The following is a 9,042-nucleotide window of genomic DNA, read 5'->3' as shown; positions in this document are numbered from 1 at the left end:
ATCAGCTATAAAGCATTCGAAGAAGAAGCTACCAAGATAAGATCATCAAATATATTAGGATACACTATATTAATTGTTAAAAATTTCAATATGGGGTTGATCATGGTGTGTACAAAATGATTGACACATAATTATGCTGGATTTTAATAGACAAGAAACTCCATGGCTACAAAGGAAAGGCACACAATATGCACACTCAACAAATGTTCTCTACTCTTTCATTGAATAAATTAGTTACATATATAAAGGAGGGGATGCTTCATCAATGATCCCTTTGTAAAGAAATACTAGTCTAACAATGGAAATGAACATAAAATCAAAGTATTCTAAGCTACACATAACAAGAAATATACCAATCTAAGATCCAAGCATGGCCATGCCATGGAACATCCTCTATTACCATAACACAATGTAGCCCTGAGCTACAAACCAAGTATAAGAAGATGAAAGACAAGAAGATTTGGAAAATTAGTGATAGTGCCAAAGAATAATTGCTACATTGGCACGTCTTGCCTTTTTATACTAAACCCTAAAGCCCTCATCTCTCTTAGCTCAATTATTTATCAGGTCTATATTTGGAGTAGTCTTTAACTCTCAAGTTGATAATTTTATTCATTACAAATTGTCCCCTCCTAGAGATGTTTTGTCCTCATCAAAACTCAAGAAAATGAGGTAATAGGAAAGTTGTTAATGAAGAAAATTATGTTGATGAAGATCCATAATCATGTGGAAGCATTTCATGTGAAGGAACATCACAATGAACCTGAAATAGTGAATTGACTACTTGTTGTCCAAATAGGGCTACATCAATAAAATTTCCATAACTTTTGACTAGCATGTCCAAATTCAGTGTTTGAGATGTAGAAATTAAGTACACAACTTGAGGCATCATCCCACACCATCAAAACCACTTTTTGATATCATTAAGGTAATTTAATTAATAACAATATTTTAAAATAGCAAGTTGTCCATGTACAGAGTGTCATCATTCATCTTGCAAAAGCCATGGAAAAGCGTCCAAATAAGAAGGGGGTTTCCAAGTGGACTCTTCTATAGGTAGCCCCTTCTGATAAAAAATTCAGTAAGATTTCAATTCCTAAGAACCTTTTCACACTTCCCAATAATACTCTTAGGTTCATAGACAATCAACCCGTCTTCATCACGTGGTGGAAGCTCTTCAATAACTTGTACATCATACCCAATATACTTCAATTGTGATACATGAAAAACATCATGTATGCGAGTATTTGAAGGCAATTGGAGCTTATATGCAAGATCTCCAATCTTTTACAACACTAAATATGGGCCATAAAATCTGTGAGCCAACTTGTTATTTCCACCCTTAAGGGATGCATAATGAGTCTTGGGCACCTTCAAGAAGACCCAATCTCCAACATCAAACTCCATGTGCCTCCTTCTATCATCAGCATAGGACTTCATGACATCTTGTGCCTTTCATATGTTTTCTTTACATTACTTCATAAGCATCTCCATTCTTTCTAACTCATCCTTCACTTGTGGATTCAGGCCTTCATGAAACATGGTTGAAGGAATTTGAACCTTGTATCCATAGAGTGCTTCATAAGAGCTATCCCAATGCTAATATGATATGTGTTGTTGTCACAAAATTCAGCAAGGTGCTGCCAATTATCCCAAGCTGAATTTGCAAAGACAAGGATCCATATCTTTTGAAGTAGTAGAGGGATGATTTGAAGAGGGCTGATTCTCATCAATCTTTGACAAGATAAGGTCAAATATGCATGACTTTGCATTGATCTCTGTCTTAATCTTCTTGGGCATGATCACCTCTAGCTTCTTCTCCTCAATCCCTTGAAGAGTAACTTGTTTTCCATGCCATTGAAATTCCATTTGTAGCCTATTCAAATCCATGGTAAACCTGCCAATATTTTTTAGCCAATTGCAACCAAGTATAACATCAATATGGCCCATCTCTAGGGCCATAATACTCATTGAAGTGGTACAAGATGATGATAAAGTGATGGGAACATTAGAATAAATCTGATTATTGCTCTCATAAGCTCCATTTTCTACTTGATTTCTTAATGATGAAGGTATTTCTTGAGTGTACAACTTCAGCCATCAAGAGACTGTGTATTAACAAAGCTATATGTACTCCCGATGTTGATAAGAATATGAGCAGTTATTCCATTAATGTAGCCTTTAAGGCATAATGTATTGTCCCCTTCGGGACCATTACATGCATCATAGGAGATAGAACAAAGCTTCAATGAATCCAAATTTGTCCAAGGATCTTCCATGTAGTAACCATTCGAGTCGAATAGAAAACCATCCATAGGGTAAAATTCTTCCTGGAAATTATCATCATGGTCATGTGTCTCCTCAATAGTAGGTAAGCACTCAAGATGAGATAGATTGCTTTCATTTGCCTCAACATCCAATTCCTCTTCAAATATTGACATGCTCACTTTGACATTCTTGGCTTTGCATTTTGTCTTGTGATTGGGAGACCATTTCTCCCCACATTTGAAGCATAGCCCTTTTGCATACATGTCCTTCAGCTTGTCATTGGACACATGCTTTCCTTACACCATAAGAGCTGAGTTTTTGCCACCTATTTTAGTCCTCTTTCCATCTAATCTATTTTCAGCATTAAATCTGAAATTACTACCCTATTTTGATCCATAAATAGTAGGAAATGTAGGGATCTTGCTGTAGGTATTTGTTGGCTTCCCTTCTTGTTGAAATTCAGTCTTTGTTTGCCCATAATTTGCAGCTGTTCTAGTGGACTGGTTTGGCTAAAAATGTTATCTTGTTCTTTGCTAAAAATGCTTGTATTTTTTACCATATCTTTCAACCAATTGTACAATATCTTGTAAAGAGGATGGTTCATAGCTCCCACTTCTGAAGATAGAGAAGATTCAAGCCCAAATATATACTTATTTAGCTTGGCATTGTCGGAGACTCCATCTACATACATGGAGAGGTTAAGGAATTGGTTAGAATAATCTCTAACCGATAATCCCCTTTGTTCAAGAGCATACCACTTCTTCTCTAACTTCTCTTTTTCAATAGGAGACATGAAAAATTCGATCATTTCCCTCTTTAATGCATCCCATGTCAAGAATTCATTACCAATCCTGGACATGTACTGCCACTAAGTGTGTGCATACCCCTCCAAATGTAGGGCTACAAATTTAACCTTGGCATTCTCTGGTGGTCTAGGATACAAAGATAAATACATCTCAAGCTTGTCAAACCATTCTTCTAGTTCTATAGGGGATGGATTTTCACCTTTAAAATTAAAAATGGTTATTTTCTCCTTGTATTCCCACTCATATTGATGAGATTGGCCACTATTGTGTTGTTGTCCATAAAAGTTTGGACCAATTTTTTTTTGCCTTTGAGCATCGTTACTCCATGTTCCATGAAAATATGGTTGTTGTTATCCATGAATATTTTCAAACCCATTTGGCTAATGAAATTGTCCTTGTGGCAGAGATAAAGAGTTGCCAACGACATGAGACTGTCCATAGACTTGATGTCCATACATTGGAGAGTATATATTTGTTGTGGCATTCATTGATGGTTGCTGTCCACTCATTTGATGAGGCCAAAATTGATTTGAATGAGAGCCTTGTTTAGAGGGTTGATTATATACATGATTATTTTTGACATGATGTTATTGTCCATAAGAATTTGGAGATGAATTTACATGACCATGTCCATTGTAAGGGTGCTGCCCATGAGAAATATTACCTCCACTTGCTTGACCATGATAAGACCTTTGTTCTTCACCTTTCACTTCATGTGTAGGTTTAGGGATAGTACAGCCATAAGTTTTCATGAAATTCTTGCATTACTTTTACTCGCAATGGCATACCCCGTTTCTTTTTAGCTTGTTTCTATAAGTATCCATCTTTTAAGAAATATCCATAGGCTTTCCTCTTGATCTTCTTAAACTCCTCATTTGACCATTCATCTCTTTTTGTTAATGTACTGAGATATTGACCAATTCTCAGCCACTCTCCTGCATATTTGTCTTTTAGAAACACTTCTACACAAGATGTAAAACATCTAAAGTGTCTTCTCTTTGTTGTCCAAGCTTTTGTTAATGCTGTATAGCAACACCTTGCATTACTGAATTCACTCTTGCAACATTATTTTCAACCATAATAAAGTCATCTTCTTCCTCCTCATCCATCATCCCATCTTCATTCTCATAGCATGCTCGAGATAACATGTCTACCACTTGGTTATCTCTTCCTGCAATATGCTGAAATTTAGGGTTCAAAGATTTGATGTATGCAATCCACCGGAGCATAGCAATCTCCAGGGTAGCACAACTAGTAATCATACCCAATAACTGCAAACAATCAGTCTCAATGACTACATGAGAAACAATAAAATACTCCTTATCACATTTAAGGGCTATCATAATTCCCCACAATTCTCTTTTAACCTGTGGATATCTTCTCCATCGTTCAGTCTCAATACTTTTGCACCAAAGCGTATTGCATATCTTTTCCCTTCCTCATCATCTTGCCCAATTCCCCATCCAATCGCGATTGGGCTTGTATCAAGAGTAATAATGATAGGCTTTCCATGTGAATAGTCAACCTTTCTCAACATTGGAGCAAATTTTAAGAGTTGCTTCAATTTTTTCATTACTTTCTGATGCTTCCTTTCCCAATGAAATTTCTGACCTTTCCTTAGAAGCTGATAAAGAACATCGGCTACATGTGCAAAGTGAGGAATCCATATCAAATAGAACACACATGCACCCAAGAATATACGCATCTCTAATACATTCGTGCATACATCTTGCATTCTATCAATCCCATCTATTTTTGCTGGTGATGGCCTTCGCCCATAAGGCCCACACATATGCCCAACAATCAAAACCTCTTTAACTCCAAAGATATACTTTTTCCAGAAAGAGTTAAATGCACCTCTTCTAGATGTGTCAAAATCCTCTCACAATCCACAATATGATCTACAACAAACTATCTACATCCATGAGCATCCATCTCTTCATTCTTTTCATCCACTGCACACCCTTTGATTGGAACATCATCCAAGAAGGGCATAGTCAATTGTGGTATAAAATCCGTGAGTACCCTATTCATAGCATTTGTCATTTGTGCCATTGAGTTTGTTGCACCCTGTGGGAGAGTACACATTCGTACTAACCCCAAAGGAGTCTTCATGGTTGCGATATCCCTGCTTTCAATTTCAAGCTGAAATTGATCATACCCCGAGTAAAGATCACCCAAAGAATAGATCGCTTTGCCTGCAAAAGCCTCTGCAAATTCATCAACCACAAGACCTGCACCCAAATTTCTTATATTAAATTTATTGACCAGTTGCATGTCTTGAATAAATCTTAAAGCCCCATTTTTTTGGGCACAATAAACCAATGATTTGAGTACAGGGCTAAAGAAGGCTCCAAGATCTTCATGCGAATATTTTCATTTAGCAAATCCATTAGCTTTGGCAAGTAAGCTTTAGGCACTGGAATAGGCCTCAAGTTCCATGGTACATGTGGCACAATAAATATGACCATAGGAGAGACAACATTTGGATCCACACAACCTATTTCACTTGGTTGAAATGCAAATACCTTCCCATGTCTAGCCAACATTTGCATAAAACTAGTTCTCTCAACAGGTAAAAGAAACCCTTCTGCACCAACTTTCAATTCCTGTAATGTTTCAGATGTAAACTGATGACCTATGTCTTTAGGATCCCGTAAGCTTGGCTACCTTAACACTTTTTCATACATACCCTCACTCTCTGGCGGAAGTGGCAAAACAATTGGTTTCACCTTTTTGTCAACTATCTTATACTTTGTCTTCACAAGTGCTTCAGTCCATTGTAATCCTTCATGCTGAGAAAACCATGCTATAGCATCATACATATCCAAAGAACATACTGACAACACTTTGTTTTCAACCTCATTTTCTGCATGTATAGTTGTTGAAATTTCATCCATAGTGTCAATAATATTCAACTAATAAAAGATGCTTGAAATGCTATCATTTTCAGCTAACAGCCCCAATGATCTCAATTTCTTAATAGCCCATTTCATATATATGCATTCAGCCCTACACATAGCTTCAATAGGCTTAAACCAACATGAACTGTTTGCTGTAAACTGAGAATTACCAATAGTAAATACATACATTTGGAACCAAAGGAGACTCTCGAAGTGTCTCACAATTTCTAAGATGATTAACACAAACAGTAAGAAATTGGATTGCTTTCCTCCCATCTTTGGTTTTGATTCTTCCATAAGAAGAACCGTCATCAAGTACCTTTGTTTCCATATGCACTCTTGCAATATAGGGCTGTCCCTAAATCACTGCATATGAGGAATTATCTTGCACAAAGAAGTGTTGCCCTTCCTGTACATCACCAATTGTTACTTTTACATTAGGACATGCAGCATAAAGCTCCCTTGAAGAATTATTTGCAGCCCTCATACGCCAACCATGATCAATGTCCACAGGCCATGCACCATTTTCATACAATCCCCACTTAATGACATTTATTTTAGACCCATGGTCAAGTAAAGCAACACAAGGAGTTTTACGCTCCCCTATTTTCACTACCGTTTCAGTGGTAGCTCTAGCCCAGTGATTTCTTGTGTAGTGACTTCGAGGAATAAATCCTAGAGTCTCTTCTCCATATTGTTGCATTTGCTTTACTCCACTATGCATATTGCTACAAGACAATGCATTTTCAGTCACTTTCTTCTATTTTTCACATGCTGTCCATTGATTAGTAGCATCCTGCATAGACAATCCTGTACTTACTTCATGCTCATATTCAGCCCGAATACCCAACAAATTAGTTTCCTCTATAAATTCTAGCAATGCACTAGTGGTATCACCAAGAAACTAACATTTCCTTTTAATTATGTCAATGATCTCATCATGAAATTCTCGCTTGGCAATGCCAAGCACCTCTCCCAAGGTAAATTCCACCCGACTATTTAAGATCCATTCTTCAAGAACCTTCTTAAGATCTGTGGTTGTCTCAATGTTAGATTGCAACTTATATCCTGGCTGCTTGCTCTTCTTTTTTCCCTCTTGTTTGTTATCCTATTTTTGCTTCTGACTGACCTCTTCCATAACATGCTTGGGAGGTGGCTGATTTGCAGCTTTAGGCTGATCCATACTTCTTTTTGTCATTCTTTTAAATGTTCTTGCAATATCTTCATCTCTTTTTCATTTTTCTTCCACAAGTACATCCGTGTTTTGTACCTTTGCTAAATATGCATACACTTAATATGCATCTATCGGTGATTCCCAACCAGTTATGCCACGAATGTCTTGCCCTGCATGAGACATTTCACTATCAGTGACCTTTCTCTTTTCAAGTGCATGTAAAGCATGTGTCCATATTTCATCCTTTGGACCAACCATCACTTGGCCATGCATTCTATCCAACTGTAGACCAAAAGTAGAAGCATGTACCGCCGCATAAGCATTTCGGACAGCTAAGTCTTCCAACAACTTCTACATACCTCCCTTTCCAAAATTCAAAGCAAGAGGCAATCCCGTTTCTTGTGCATGGATCTTGCCATCTTTCCAAAAGATAAGATTTCATGCCAAGGCCTCCTGATAGGCAGCACAATCCTTTCTCTCGTGCTGCAAACTATCACACCACATACATCTTTTTCCAGGCTTAGAGGCTGTGCCCGTCCCCTTTCCTCTTGTCCTTTTTCATCCAATTTTGCTACCTTCAATTGAAGATCCCGCATCCCTTTGACCAATTCATCTAAAAAATCTTCCATAATAGAAGGAAAAATAGCAGGTACAGCCATAGGGTTAGCCACAGATGTAGGTGCCTTACTGGATACATCAAGTGTCTTACTCGTAACAGTGGGCAAGCTAGAGACATGCAATCTTTCTCTTCTTCTATGCTTCTTCAAAAGTGCAGTAACAGCTTCCTTGACATGTCTCCACTTTGTTTTCAAACCTGTCTCTGTAGTCTGATCATGTAGCAAATCATCCAGCTTCTCTTGAAGCTCAGGATCAGGTGCTTGTAGAAACAATTCAATTTTCTGACTTGCAAGAGCTTGCTGTTCTGCAAGATCCAACTACTCAAATCTACTTTCAAATTCTCTTAACAATTCTGTAGCCACGATACCCTTATTGGGTTGTATAACCCACTCCTGAAAAGTCTTGCGCGTAATCAAACTGGTGTCCTCAATGTAAAATTCTTCCCCGAGTGTCTTCTCGAAGGCTACCCAGTCAGCATCCTGCAAGTATAATTCAGCAATTCGTGCTTTCAGTTCATGAACAGTAACATGTATAAAAATACGGGCTCCATGCAGATTGAGCCACTCCAAAGAATTCCATCTTCTGAGCATAGGTATGTACATATACAAATACATTCTTGCCATTGAATAACTTCACCTCACGCTCAACTGCTTGCAAAGCATTCATCACAACACTTTCTGTTTGAGCTGAAACTTGCATCACCTATTATTGTTGTTTTACCTGCATAAGCATATTCATATTTTGCACCAACTGTTGCAAAACATCACTGGAGATTGTATTCAAAGGCTCTCCCATATTATCTTTCCTTCTTCTGTGACGACCTTTCACATCGGGTTCACCAATGTCGGAGGGGTTTTTGTCGAAAGGTCGAATCCACCGGGGATTAGAAGTAGAAGGAAGTAGAGATAGGAGATGGAAGAGAAGATAGAGAATACCCAAGTGGTAAACACAACAAAAACAAATCACAATGAATTGAATCAATATGTATTGAAAGAACGTGGAATCTTTGCACTACTCAGAAGTAATCTCCAGGCATTAGTTCTCCTGGAGCTCCTTCGTAGACCAAAAACGTGGATCAGAAAAATCAGCTCTTTCTCTACTACCCAGAACCTGGCTTCATTGGCTCCGAAAGGGGGGTAATACCCCAGGACACCTGATCATGGATCTCCTAGATCACTCCTTCTTCCTTCAATTCAATATGCAGTTTTCAGCCTGTTTACAGTGATCGCGACACGTGCGATTTCATCAATCTGTCTTTTTTATGAAAAATATC

Source organism: Lygodium microphyllum, chromosome 8 (genome assembly GCF_053477565.2).
Source record: "Lygodium microphyllum isolate KBCC chromosome 8, Lygodium_microphyllum_v1.1.10, whole genome shotgun sequence".
Taxonomy (NCBI): Eukaryota; Viridiplantae; Streptophyta; class Polypodiopsida; order Schizaeales; family Lygodiaceae; genus Lygodium; species Lygodium microphyllum.
The sequence above is the reverse complement of the archived record's forward strand: the minus strand, read 5'-3'. Positions refer to the sequence as shown.